The sequence below is a fragment of the Meriones unguiculatus genome, chromosome 14, assembly GCF_030254825.1.
Source record: "Meriones unguiculatus strain TT.TT164.6M chromosome 14, Bangor_MerUng_6.1, whole genome shotgun sequence".
Lineage (NCBI taxonomy): Eukaryota > Metazoa > Chordata > Mammalia > Rodentia > Muridae > Meriones > Meriones unguiculatus.
In genome coordinates, this window is record NC_083361.1 from 76,312,826 (window position 1) to 76,326,807 (window position 13,982).

The 13,982-nt window shown below is 41.1% G+C and overlaps 1 protein-coding gene and 1 pseudogene across 8 annotated transcripts in view; one reads left to right on the plus strand and one right to left on the minus strand.

The window, feature by feature from the left end:
• Nucleotides 1–13,982, plus strand: part of Dlg2 (discs large MAGUK scaffold protein 2) — a 1,917,798-nt gene that overhangs the window by 70,341 nt on the left and 1,833,475 nt on the right. The window lies entirely within an intron of this gene.
• Nucleotides 1,470–2,195, minus strand: LOC110552597 (protein farnesyltransferase subunit beta-like; annotated as a pseudogene).

The following is a 13,982-nucleotide window of genomic DNA, read 5'->3' on the forward strand; positions in this document are numbered from 1 at the left end:
CAAAGCATCTCCAACTTACCCTTCAAATATGGTGAAATACACCTGATTCCACTTATTTCACACAAAAACTATAAAAATCTTATTTATGTTTATTTCTTTTCCAAACCTATCTAAAAGAAATATGAAACATTAGAAAGTAAAATATATAATTTAAATATAAATAACATTTCGATATAAGAAGCAAACCGGACTAGATATGGGTGAGTATTACCCTAGGCAGGACGATCTAATTTGAACGTGAAAGTTTGTATTATAGTGTATTTTGCACCACACATCTTATGCCTACACAACTTTATCAATTTAAGTGACCTACCTTCAGTGTGAAAATGTCACTCTTATTTTATTTCAAGGAGGCAATGCATAGCCTCATACAACAGATTGGGAATTAGAGGCAGCAAATCGCCAGTGGTTTGGAGAAGAGCCTCATGCTGTGTCTGCAAGCTCCTGCCTGCCTGCTCACGTGAAGGCTGGGACAGTGTGCCACAGTTTGCTGGGACTGTAGCAGTGGACAGATGACCAAATTCAGCATCCTACTGACTATGAGAGGGCCGGTGCCTCCGCAGCAGAAGCAGCACCAGGACCCAGTGCGGTGGCAGAGCTTGCCCTACCTCCCAAGGCTAACTGTCCCACTGCTGCCAGCGTACTTAGCTTTTGCTTCTGTTTTAGTGAGTCTGGAGTGAGCAGGACGATTAAATCCTGAGTTGTTCGTTAAGGTGAAAGCCTCGTACTCTGGATGAGGAAAGACAATGCTGTCTTGGGCCGTGGGGTGGTTGGGGAGAGAGAAGGAAACAGGATCCTGGGCTTCAGGTCTGCTTGAGGAGGGCCTCTCCCTCCTGTACAGGCGAGAGAGGTGGGGACTGGGCACCGGGAGACGCTGCTTCCTCTGGCACAGAGTTGAGCTGGGGTTGGTTTTCCACTCCTCATTGGTTACCTGGGTCTAAGTCATCATGCCTAGCACAAAACCAACCTTGCTTGCAGCAGGTATGGCCTGAAAGGTGTGTGGTTCAGTTCCTCCATGTCAGGGGGAGGGGCAGCCTTTCTCCTCCATTCCCAGCCTCTGCCCTTTGCAGATAACTGAGGTGAAGGAGACAACCTGAAGCATGCCCTGCCATAGCCCAGTGCTCTTTTCCAGGGAGCTCACGTTGGCGGGACCCACAGCCCTACCCTGGCTGGCATAGAGCTGACATTTAGGCCCCTGAGAGGGTGTCTGACTGAATGGTGGTGTGCAGGTGGGAATCCCAGGAGGGGTAGTCACAGATACCCTCCATTTCTGCATAGTGGACCCTACTGCCAGGTGCCCAGGAGAAGCTGTTTCTTCCCAGCATGCACTGCTCTCTGACCCCACCGCATAAGTGCCAAGTTTTTATTTGACAGGTTTGAGAATAATTTTAAAAATCATGCCGTTGGGTATGCAGAACCCAGAGCTGATGGCTATGTTCTCTCTCTCTTGAGTAGAACAGTGAGGTCCTTTAGTTGGTGGCAGGATCTGAGGATACCTCATCTTCAAACTCCTCAGAGCCTGGGACTGGCTTCTGCAGAAAGTGTGGGGTGGCCTGGATTACCCAGTCTGGTCCGTGTTGTACACGGGGCGAGTGGCTTGTAGAGCGTTTCCAGGCACACCCATGACCTTGTATCATGCACTGCTGATGGATAAGCCACTCAGGCAGTAGCAAGTCTGGCAGAAGTTACGTGATGTGCCGTGTTTGTCCAGCAGACCCCCGGCTGTGTACTGGCAGCATGCTCATCAGGATGCGCTGCAGAGCCTGGTGAGGGTACATCCCACGGCTCGTGCTGAGGACAGAGTCCGCTTGAGCGTGCAGCTTGGTGCGGCAGGGGCAGGAGCCCTGTCTGTCAGGAGTTGTAGCAACTGTCCACCATCTTGTTGCAGTGGCCCTGAAATCCCCCCTTCAAATCTCATATGATGGCTTGTCACCCATTGTAACAAGCTCTTCAGGTTCAAAGGGCATTTCTTCTTGAGGATTACTAGCTAAACCAAACCACAGAAGGTGCAGCTACCAAGGGCTTCCATTCCTGGCATCCTGCCGATGCTGCCTCCCCAGTTATGGTGCCTTGCTATCCATTCATCAGTGCCTGCAGAGAGGACTGGATTGACGGTGTTGGTCAGAGATTATTGAGGTGACACAGTATGTCCTTCTCACATCCACCTCACCTCCAAAGCTCATGAGCAAAGAGCCATCTGGACTTACAAAGACTGAAGATGCTTCTTCAAAATTACTTTTTTATTCTTTCTTCTCTCATATATTACTTCCTGACCACAGTTTCTCCACTCCCCCCTTCCCTCCAATCACCCCTCCCATTCCACTCCTCTTCCATTCCTGTTCAGAAAAGGAAAAAACAAAACTGGCATAGCTAAATACCTTTATCACCGCCAGCACTTTCTGAAATTATTGTTTATGGTGAGGGCACTTAAAATCTATTTTCAAGAATCCTCCTCATTGCTATTAGCTATAATCATCATGTTGAACAAAAGATCTTCTGAACTGATTTCTACTAACTAAATTTTTGTACCTTCTTTAATCCAGTCTTGCTAGACAGTCTGATTCACATGACTGTTCCTGGCTGGGACGGGAAGGGGGCTTGGAGGGGCAGTTGCCAGCTACTAACCTGGAGGCTAAAGCTTTGGGTATCTGCTGATCAATGTTTTTCTTCCTGGAGCCCAAGGTAGGATGCCATAGGAGTGGGTTGGGGAGGGGTAGGGGTAGGGTAGTGGTAGGGAGGTTGTGGGTGCCCTCAGACTAGGCTTCCTGTCCTCCTCAGGTGTCTTTGCTTATTTCTGTGTTACACCTGGGTACCACAACCCACCATCTTGTTTCCTTAGCTGTTGTGAAATAGTGTTTTGTTTGTGGAAGGGATTTAGAAACTGATATTTCTGTGTCATTTATCTGTGCACTGGAGAGGTCTACCATTTTGCCCCAGAGGTACTTTTCAGCTTTTCTTTATTGATGGGGGTTTACTCATAGAAACACCATTTTTGGAGCAACATATTATCTGTAGATGCCAAATACCAGTAACAACCTTCTCAGAATATAATTAAGAACCTGACAAGCGAGAAAGCTGAAGTGTGTGAGACCTCCCAGATGAACAAAGCAAGCTGGAAATAGCCTGAATAAGTAACTTGCTGAAGCTGGTCATTACAATCTGAGTGAAACGGAAGCACTTTCTGCTGTGCAGTTCTGTTTTGCCCATTTCAGAGTGAGTGTTTGTGTGTGATTTAAAAATATATGAAGGCTAGTTTAAGTAGCATTTAAACTTGACATTTGGTTTTTATTCTTATGTACAGTGAGAAAAAAAAAACTTTAAAGACTCTGGAATAACTTCTTTGTATTAAGCTATCACGGCCATTTATAGTTGTGTCCTAATTAACTTGTGTGTGATCTGGAGAACAGCGCCTATTCCCTTGCGCCTAATTAAAAATTTCTGTTGGTAAATGGTTTAGTGACAAAACTGTTAATATTCAGGAATTACATGTTTATTGATTTAAAAGTAGCTAAGTGTGTATTATGCAGTCATTACACATGAAAATCCATAAACGAGATATGCTTTATTTAACATATTTTAAGCTACATTTAAATGTTTATTATACTGCATTTATTCTTTTGTAATTTGCTTTTTATGGTTCACTATTATGAGATCCCTACTTCTGGACCCATGTAGCTTCTGTTCACAGAGTTGCACCTTACTTTCATAGTATTAAACCTTGTTCTACAGTTTATTTCTTCACCCCCATGTTGATAGATTTTTAGGATGTTTCCACATTGTTTTTGTTTTGTTTTGTTTTTATTTTATTTTTTCTGTGAGTTGGCCTCAAACTCAACTTTTTCCTTACTCAGCCTCCTGAGTGCTAAGATACCTTACTGAGAAACCTTTGGCAGTTTCCCTAGATTAAACGCAAAATTGTAGAGGAACTGGGTTGTGGCATCTGTCTTCAGGTTTACTAGGCTTGGTGTACTTTATAAGCAAGCCACTTTCTATTCCCAGGGCAATAGATGAGAGATCATTTAGTTCCTTCTTCTTGATACATGGGATTGGCATTATCAGACTTAAAATACTTGCCCATTTGATGGGTGCTATGTGATGAATTGTTCTTCTCCCGTCCTCAAATGCTAAGTATCTTAGAAAGGGATGGGGTTTTGGAGTCATTACTCCTCCTGTCCCCGACCACAAAGGAGGTTGGACCCAGGGCTTTGTGCATGCCTGGTAAGTGAAGCACCACTCCACTGCATGCCCAGTCTCTACAAGATTTTTATTTAAATCTTTATTTTTATTTTTTCAAAGTGTGTGTTCGCATGCGTGTGTATGCGTTTGTGCGTGTGTGTGTCTGTGTGTGTCTTACTGTTAGTTTGTGCACGTGAGTGCAGGTGTCTGTGGGGTCCAGGAGGTGATACCTATTCACTGGAGCTAGCGTTATAGGTCACCGTGAGCTGCCCGATGTGGGTGCTGGGAACTAAACCTAGGTTCTTTACAAGAGTAGCATAACCTCCGATCATGTCCGAATCACCTTACAGCCCCAATTTCATTTCTGTTATTATATCTACATTGCAAGAAAAGGGAGTTTTCCTAAGACATTTTCAGACCTGCATGCCATTCACTTTGGTCACACTCACTTCCTCTCTTATCTTGTGTCATCTCCTTCTACAGACTGCTCACCGCCTTCCTCTTTCTCATCTCCTTTTACTTTCCTATTTTAGTTTTAAAAACCAAGACTGCATAGGTGGGAGAAAACAGTATTTGTCTCCCCTGAGACTGGCTTATTTCCTGTAACATGCTGGTCTCCAATTCCATGTACTTTCCTGAAAATGATATAATTTTGTTCTTTTTCTAACTTTTGTTTTATGTTGATTCATAGGAATTATGTATTGTCTTTAAATACTTTGTTATGGACACTGCATAGACTGAAAATTTATTTCTCCAAATCCATATGTTGAATCATTATCCCCAGTGTGATGCTATGTGGAGGCCCTTAGGTAATTGGCTAATAGGGTAAAGCTCAAGTGCATGAGATTAGGGACCTCATAAAAAAGATACCAAGAGCTTTCTCTGACATTAGAACATTAGAACAGTGAAAAGATGGCTGCCAATGAACCAGGACGTAGTCTTCATCAAACAGCAAATCTGTTGGTCTTTTATGTCACAGCCTCCCCAAACTGTAGAAAATAAATCTTGAGCATCTGTCAGCCACTCAGTCTATGGGGGCTTGTTAGAGCAGCTCCAAAGTCTAAGATGAATGTGTGACTTAAGCAGTCTTTACGCTATGTGTTCTATCGGAAACTCGAAGCAGAAAACTAAGCCTCCTGTAGCCAGATTAATCATTCTTTCTCTTAATTATATATGATGCCTGTATGTTGTTTACAGAATCTTTTTCTATTAAAATGATAATGCATTTGTTAAAACCTTAAGATTTTGCTTTCAAATTTGAAATTTGTACATGTGTATTAAAGAACTGGTTCTGGAGACAGGAGGCATGGAGGTAAAATCTTTAAAGAGGTAATTCAGAAGTCATGAGGATTGTTTGCAATGTAATACGGTAGGGGCCTTTATATGTTGACTTGTTCATTGGTCGAGTAGACAGTTATTTATCACTTATTATGTATATCATACTTCAGACAATATGTAAAGTGTTGTCAGGGACAGAACAAACGTTATGCCAGGACTGCCCCACTTACACAACCATCCTGGGAAGTATTTATTATTTATATTCATTTTACCCATGCACAAACTCCAGCTTAGGGAAGTGGAATACTTGGAGAATACACCTTGTAAATTCTGGAACTTAGATTTGACATTAGGTCTTTAAGTATACATCAAAGACTGAGTGGCTGGGATAGATTGGTAGGGGGAAACCCCCCTTTTCTGAGCAGTAGGGAAGGGGGATGGGCGAGAGAGGAAGGGAGGGTGGGACCAGGAGAAGAGGAGAGAGGGGGCTATAATCAGGATGTAAAGTGAATAAATAAAGTCTGAAAAATTAAAAAAAATGTACACATTAAAGATATGATGAAGCTATCAAGGCATTTAATAATTAAGGATGATACTATGGCCTAGGTTTACAAATAGCTATTGTACGAATGGATAGACTGTGTGATGGCATGGACACCACCATGAGGATTGACAGGTGAGAGCTTGCAGCAGAGGTAAGGAAGATGCCACTGAATTGTCTTTAGAACAGTCTTTTAGTCTTTTTCCTAGCTAGTCCATCCAATGTCTCCAAATCAGAGAAACTCTTTGAATAATTCTCAAGGCAGGATAGCAGCCTTGTGTACAAAAGAAATGATGTAAGTAAGTTGGTTAGTTCTGGGTAGGTTTAGACAAACTTTTTGTTGTTATAACTTGCTAAGGCTTATTGAGATGGCTTGAAATACCCACCACATTACTCCCATTTGGCACTTAGTGCCATAGAAACTGTGACTCTGAGCTTTTCTCCTGACATAGAAGTCTCTTTGTGAAAATGATGATTTAGGTAGAGGCTGTTAGCTCTAGTTATCTAAGAAGAAAGGATATTGCTAAATGGATACAATTACAGAATGGCCTACTTCTGTAGTCCTCTCTAGAAAGTGTGTGTGTGTGTGTGTGTGTGTGTGTGTGTGTGTATCTCAGCAAATCAAAGCAGTTGCCTCCCAAGATTATATATGATTTTACATGTAGCTTGAACACTGACCAATAAAATATGTTGGGGGCAAAGATTAGGTTAATGAAGTAGAAAAATAAATGTTTCTGGTACTTGTCCAATATCTGTTTTTTTCTCCTACATTAGTGGTATTTGTTATTTTATGATGTCATTTTTTTTAAACAGCTGAGATTTTCTAGATGTTTTTGTGCTTTGTTTTTAAATGTACCACATTTTTTAAAATGCATTCTTTATTTGAGGAACATCCAGGTTATTTTCAGTCTCTTTCTATTGTGAGTAAAGCTTCTGTGAACACGGTTGAGCAAGTGTCCTTGTGGTCGGGTGGAACATCATCTGGGTATATAGTAGGATAGCTGGATCTTGAGGTAGACAGAGTCCCAGTTTTCTGCGGAAACTCCATATTGATTTCCATATGGTTGTACAGTTTGCACTCCCCCCAGCAATGGAGGAGGGCTCCCCTTGCTCCATATCCTCACCAGCATGTTTTGTCACTTGTGTTTTTGATCTTAGCCATTCTGACAGGTGTAAGATGGAATCTCAAAGTAGTGTTGGTTTGCATTTTTTCTCATGGCTAAGGATGTCGAACAGTTTTTAAAACTGTTTCTTAGCCATTTGAGATTTCTCCATTGAGAATTCTCTGTTTAGACCTGTACCTCATTTTTAGTTGGATTATTTGATTTGTTGATGCTTAGTTTTTTTGAGTTCTTTATGCATTTAAGATACTGACCCTCTATTGGATGGGATTTGGTGAAAATCTTTTCTTATTCTGTAGGCTGCTGTTTTGTCCTATTGGTGGCTTCATTTGCTATTCAGTTTCATGAAGTCCCATTTATTAGTTGCTGATAGCACTAGTACTTGTGCTATTGGTGTTCTATTTAGGAGGTTGTCTCCTGTGTCAATGCATTAAAGGTTATTTCCTACTTTCTCATCTCTAAGGTTCAGTATAACTGGTTTTATGTTAAGGTCCTTGATCTTCGTGGAATTGAATTTTGTGCAGGGTGATAAATATTAATCTATTTGCATTTTTCTACATGCAGACATTCAATTAGACCAGCACTATTTGTTGAAGATGCTTTCTTTTTTACATTGTGCATTTCTGGCTTTTTTTTTAATAGGAAAAAAAAAACCCAAATTGTTCATAGGTGTGTAGATTTATGTCTGGGTCTTTGTTTGGATTCCATTGATCATCATGACTGTTTCTATGCCAATGTCATGTGGTTGGTTTTTTTATGGTGTTCTTCTCCCCTCTGAGTCCTTCTATCTTTCCCCTCCACTCTTCTGTAGGACTCCCTGAGAGTTCTGCCTAATGCTTGGCTGTTAGTCTCAGCATCTGATCTGATCAGCTGCTAGGTGGGCCCTCTCAGAGGACAGGTATGCTAGGCTGTCTGTAAACATAGCAGAATATCATTAATGGTTTCAGGGGTTGGCTCTCTCCCATGAGGTGTGTCCCAGGTTGGGCCAGACATTGGTTGGATATCCCTTCAATATCCACTTCATCCTTATCTCTGTACATCCTGCAGGCAGGGCAAACCTTGGGTCAAAGTTTTCATAGGAAGATTGGTGTTCCCTTCCTACCACTGTAAGTTCTGCCTGGCTAGAAGGTGGCCTCCCCAGTTCCCCAATGCTAGGAGGCATAGCCAGAGACATCTTCATATCCTCCCTGTAGCCTACCCTGTCACAGGTCTCCAGCTTGTCTCAGTGATGCCCCACCCTCAGTTTCCCTTTTCTCTCCAAGGCCCTCCCCCAATCTCCCCACACTTAATCTCTTCCTGCCCTGTTTTCGCCCCTACATTCTCCTACCCAGTTCCCTTTCTACATCCATTTTCACTGTCTATTCTATTTCCCCACCTGAGTGAGATTCAGGGGAGGCCGCCCTTAGGCCCCCTTGTTACTCACTTGGCTTTTTTGGGTCTGTGAATTGTCCTCTGGGTATCCTGTACAATATGGCTAAAAATCCTCTTATAAGTGAGTACATGCCATGTGTGTCTTTCTGAGTCTGGGTTACCTCATTCAGGATGAACTCTGTGTTCTTGTTGACATCTAACTTTAATGTGTGGTGGTCTGACAGAATGTAGGGTGTTATTTTAATTTTCTTCTACCTGTTGAGACTGGCTTTTCTGTCAAATATGTGGTCAGTTTTAGGGCAAGTTCAATGAGCTGCTGAGAAGTGGTCTGTAGGTTCCCAGGAAATGCCTGCTAGGGTTGGGGGCTGGGATAAAGCAGCGAGTGAAGGGAAGGAAGTGTGGGGGTGGGATGAAATCTGTGCGGTCCACCGGAAATGGGGACTGGAGGGGAAGAGAAGCTGCAGCAGGTGGTCTGCTACAGAGCTAGGGACAAAACTGGGGGACTGGATTTTGAAGAATGGAAAGATCTGCAGGTTGCCTCTCTGCTTTCCTGGCCTGAGTGGCCCGTGGGTTCCCAGGAGTTCCAGCTGGAGTTAGGGGCTGGAAGAAACCAGTGAGCTGGGGAAAGGATGTTAGGGGTGGGGGGGATCCCTGTGATCCACTGAAGGTGGGGGTTGGGGGAAGGGTGGTTTATTGGAGAGCTAGGGTGAGACTGGGGGATTGGATTTGGAGGAGAGGAGGGATAGGTCAAGATTTGCAACCCACTCCAACCAGCTAAGGAAAGCAGATAGGCTGCCTGTATTTAGATATTTAATGATAAAATTTATTTTGAAATACTATCTTGAATGTTAACATTTTGACATAAACAAATGCACTGTTTTTCTCTGTCCAAATCTTTTTTCTTTCTGGCATGGTGCAATGGAAGCTGTGCTTTGGGGAGGAACCTTGCAATTATGGATCTGGTTGTTTAAATAGAATTGCTCAAACAGCTGCTGATCCTTCCTCCTGGGAGGAAACAGAAACAGATTCCTTTAATGTAAACAAGAAGCAAAGAAGAATGAGACCCAAAGTGCCTGTGTCCTTATACAAGCAGGCATTTCTAGGGGGAAGATCACACAAATGTCTTTTGGTTTACAGTGCCTGTAAAGTTTCTTTTGTCCCACTGTGAAATGTCCCCTCATCTAGTGAAAGGGTTAGACTAACTTTGTAACCTATATGTCTTCTAAAGCCTATAGTTTTGAGTTTTAGGTCCAGGTTAAGCTAAAGCCTCTTAGTACCTTTCCAGAGAGTAAAGGAATGTGACCCTATCTGTGAGTACAGATATAAAAAAAGGGCAAGCAAGCAATGACCTTCACTCAGCAAAAGGAGGACCAGACCCTTGTCCTTGAGATAGCGTTTCTTAGCAACGAACCTAGACTTCTTCTGAGTAGCTTTTGACCTTCAGCCAAAAGTCTGTAGCCCCTAATCTTCAAGGATGAGCTAACCACCACCACCTTAAATTGCAGCTGCATCTACACTTGGCAGCACTGGCCAAGCTTGAGCACCTAAGACTAACCAATTATTTTACTTTATAGCTTCCTCATCCAATCCTAAATTGCCAAAACTAGAACTTCAAATCTCCCGCAATTTTTCTTTTAAAAACCTAAAGGCCTTTGTCTCCCGGTGCCACTCTTTGCTGACCGGCAGGGGTGACCCCGTTGTACAATGGTTAATAAACCTCTTGCTTTTGCAACGAGTCTTGGTCTGGGGGAGTTTCTGGGAAGGGCGCGATTGAACTCCTGAGCTGTGAGACCCCAGGTCTTACACTAGAAACATTAATTTCTCACTATTTTTAAAAAAACTCTCTTCACTAATTTACCTTCCAAGCCTTATCTTCTGACAGTTTCTAGTAAAATATTCTCAGAAAACTCTAACAAGGTAGAATGTGATCCTTAACTCTAACAAGGTAGAATGGATCCTTAATCCAGCAACATGGCTATTCTGGCAAGGGGGTTCACATTCAAAGACCTAGAATATAGGTACACCCTTAATACACCTTGAATCCCTCTGGCTGGCATACAGACACACCTTTAGTACACACCTTTAATTCTGAACAATGATATCTAATTGAGAGGCAAACAAAGTGACAGATATATGTGACTGAATGAGCCAGAGATAGAATACACTCAACTCTCATTGGAACAGAGGCTACTTAAGAGCAGTGCAGGGAGAGAGAGGAGCGTTGCATTTGGTGTAGTTCAGTTGAGCGTGGTTGAGTTCCTGCAGTCAGCGCATACAGTCCTGTCAATCCTGCAGTTCAGTTCGTGGAGTTCAGAGCAGTTTTTTTCCAAGCAGAGCAATTCAGTAAGAAGCTGAGAGAAGCCAGTTTGAATCCGTCAGCTTTGGAGCCAGAACAGCTGAGTTGAACTAGCCAGCCAGAGTTCAGAAAGAACTAGAAAGGGTGAGCTTATTCAGCAGTAAGTTTCAGAGGCTGAAAACATTCTAGGCTTACGTTAGCTGATAGAAGCTGGAAGCTGAAGCCTTCAAGGTCTGGCCTTGTAGAAGATTAAATTGTATGGAGGCTAGAAGCTTCCAGGCCTAGACCTAGTTAGATAGAAATGTTCTGGGCTCAGCACAAGCCATGCATTTGTATAGGTTGGGGACTGCTCTCATGTCATCCCCTCTTCTGAGGAAAGAGAAACAACATTTACCCTTAACACTTGGTAATATCTTCTGTGTGACTCTTTCTCTGTGCCATGGTGTGGCTCATAGGTAGCTGAGTATGAGTATAGAAGAGTTGTCTCCGATATAAGGCTGGAGAGATGGCTCAGCAGATTAAGGTCTGAAGCCTGATGACCTGATCCTTGGGGCTCATACGGTAGCAGGTGGCAACTGACTTTCTACAACCTCCACACATGCTGCATTGTGGATGTATTCAGACTAAAATAAAATGCAATACAATTTAAAAACAAACCAAGAATTTTCTCCTCTAACAGGTTTCCATTTACTTGTGTCAAGTTCCCCAAGACAGTAAGATTCACCCTCTCTCCTTTTGTTTTTTCATGTTAAATGATTGGATTGAAAGTTTTTTCTACATAAAAAAATATAAGCAAGTTAATTTATTTTCCAGACTAATTTCTTATCAAAACTACTTTTCTTACCTTGTATTCTTGGAATTTGGCTTGCTTTTGTTTTCCCACAGCTCTATGGTGTATCATTAGTTTTTTTTTTTTTTTTTTTTTTGAGATAATTTGCGACTTCTCAGTGTAGGCCTGTGAGTTTGAATCTTATGGTTGCTCTAATTGTAGGCCAGAGATTTTGGTAAATTGGTATAGTGTTTTAATTTTTGTTCAGTTTTAGGAATGTTTTTAATTCCTTCTTGGTTTCTTCAATGACCTAATTTATTATTTAATAATGAGGTTGTTTAATTTCCATGAGATTGTATATGTTCTGGGGTTTCTTTTATTGTTGATTTAAAATCTTATTTCATTGTGATCAGATAGAATGCAAGGGATTATTTACATTTTCTTGTATTGTGAAGACTTTGTGTCCTAAAACATCATTTTAGAGAAAGTTCCATGGGCTTTTGAGAAAAATGTGTACTGCATCGTTTGGATGGAATTTTCTGTAGTGGTCTGTTAAATGCATTTGATGTATGATATCATTTAATTAAGACGTACACACATATATTTAATATATATGTATATATAATTTTAGGATGACCTGTCAGTTGGTGAGGATAGGGTTTAGAAGTTATCCACCACTCTTGTATCAAGAGGTTAATCTTTGATTTTACCTGTAGTGGTACTTGTTTTATGAACTTGGATATACTTATGTTTACAACGTACACTTTTATTTATTTTTTAAAATTTTATTTTATTTTTACACATACGGATGCTTTTGCTGCATGTATATGTACCATGTGCGTGCAGTGCCCACAGAGGCTAGAAGAGGGTGTTGATGCCATGGAACTGGCGTTACAGATGGTTGTGAGCTGCTCTGTGGGTCCTAGGATTTAACCCTGGTCCTCTGGAAGAGTGATCATTGCTCTTAACTGCTGAGCCATCTCATGAGCCCCTGGGGCATATAATGTCTTCTCTAAATCATTATGAAGTGATCTTCTTTATCTTTTCTCATTAATTTTGGTTTGAAGTCTATTTTGTCCATTATTAGAATAATGACACATGCTTGTCTATTTCCTTGGAGTAACTTTTTTTTGCCTTTCACCCTAAGATGGTGTCTGTCTTTTATGGTGAGGTGCAAATTTTATGGTGAGGTGCATATCTTAGTAGCAACAAAAAGATGGCTCGTGGTTTTTCATCCAATTTGCTAGTCTGTGTCTTTTAATTGGAAAATTGAGTCCATTAAAATTCAGAGTTATTTTTGAAAATGGTTTATTTAATTAGTTTATCCTGCCATTTTGTTGATTTTATAGTGTGAAGTTCCCCCCCTTCTCTTGCTTAGAGTCATTCTAGAATGGTTTACTCTTCCTTGTGGCCTGCTTCATGATGGATGTATATTCTGTAGAAATGGCTTAGTGGTCATAGTTTCCTTTAGTCTATTTTTATTGTGGAAAATTCTTATTTTATCCTTCAATTATGATAGATATATTTGCTGGGCATAGTACTTTTGATTGGCAATTGTTATCTTTCAGAAATTAAAATAAATAATTTCTAAGCCCTTCTGGCTTTTAAAGTTTCAGTCAAGTAACCTAATGGCCAAAAATATATTATATAATTGTATATAAAATATATAATTAAAACACTTACTTAGTGTTTTGATAATATGACCAGACTGAGGTTTTTTTAAAAAGTTTTTTAAAAATAAATTTTATTTTTTATATTAATTACAGTTTATTCACTTTTTATCCCAGCTGTAGTCCCCTCCCTCATTCCCTCCTTTTTTTTTATTTTTTTATAATTTTATTTTTCTCATTAGTTACATTTTGTAAATTCAGTATCCCAGCTATATCCCTCATTCCCTCCTAATCACACCCTCCCTCCCTCATCTCCTCCCATACCCCTCCCCAAGTCTACTGTTAGGGGAGGTCCTCCTCCCCTTCCATCTGACCCTAGCCTATCAGGTCTCATCAGGATTGGCTTCATTGTCTTCCTCTGTGGCCTGGTAAGGCTGCTACCCCCTTAGGGAGAGGTGATCAAAGAGACAGCCACTGAGGTCATCAGACTGAGGTTCTTTTCTGGTCTTGTATGCTTGATATCCTGTCTCTTGTATCAGGATTGACATCTTTTTCCCTAACTCTAATTTTTTTTGTTATTATTCTTCTGAAATTGTTTTTTTTGCTTTCATAATAAGAATATTTTCTATTACTATAACCACTAAAATTGATCTTTGCAGAGGGTCCTGTATATTTTAGAATTCTTCTTACTGGTATCAGCTTATTATTTTTATTTTTGTTTTTGAAACTGTTGGATTGGATTGTGCTAAGTTCTCCACAAGGTCTTCAAGCTCAGGTATTCTGTCCTCTCCTCATCCAATCTACTACTGAGTGTTTCAAC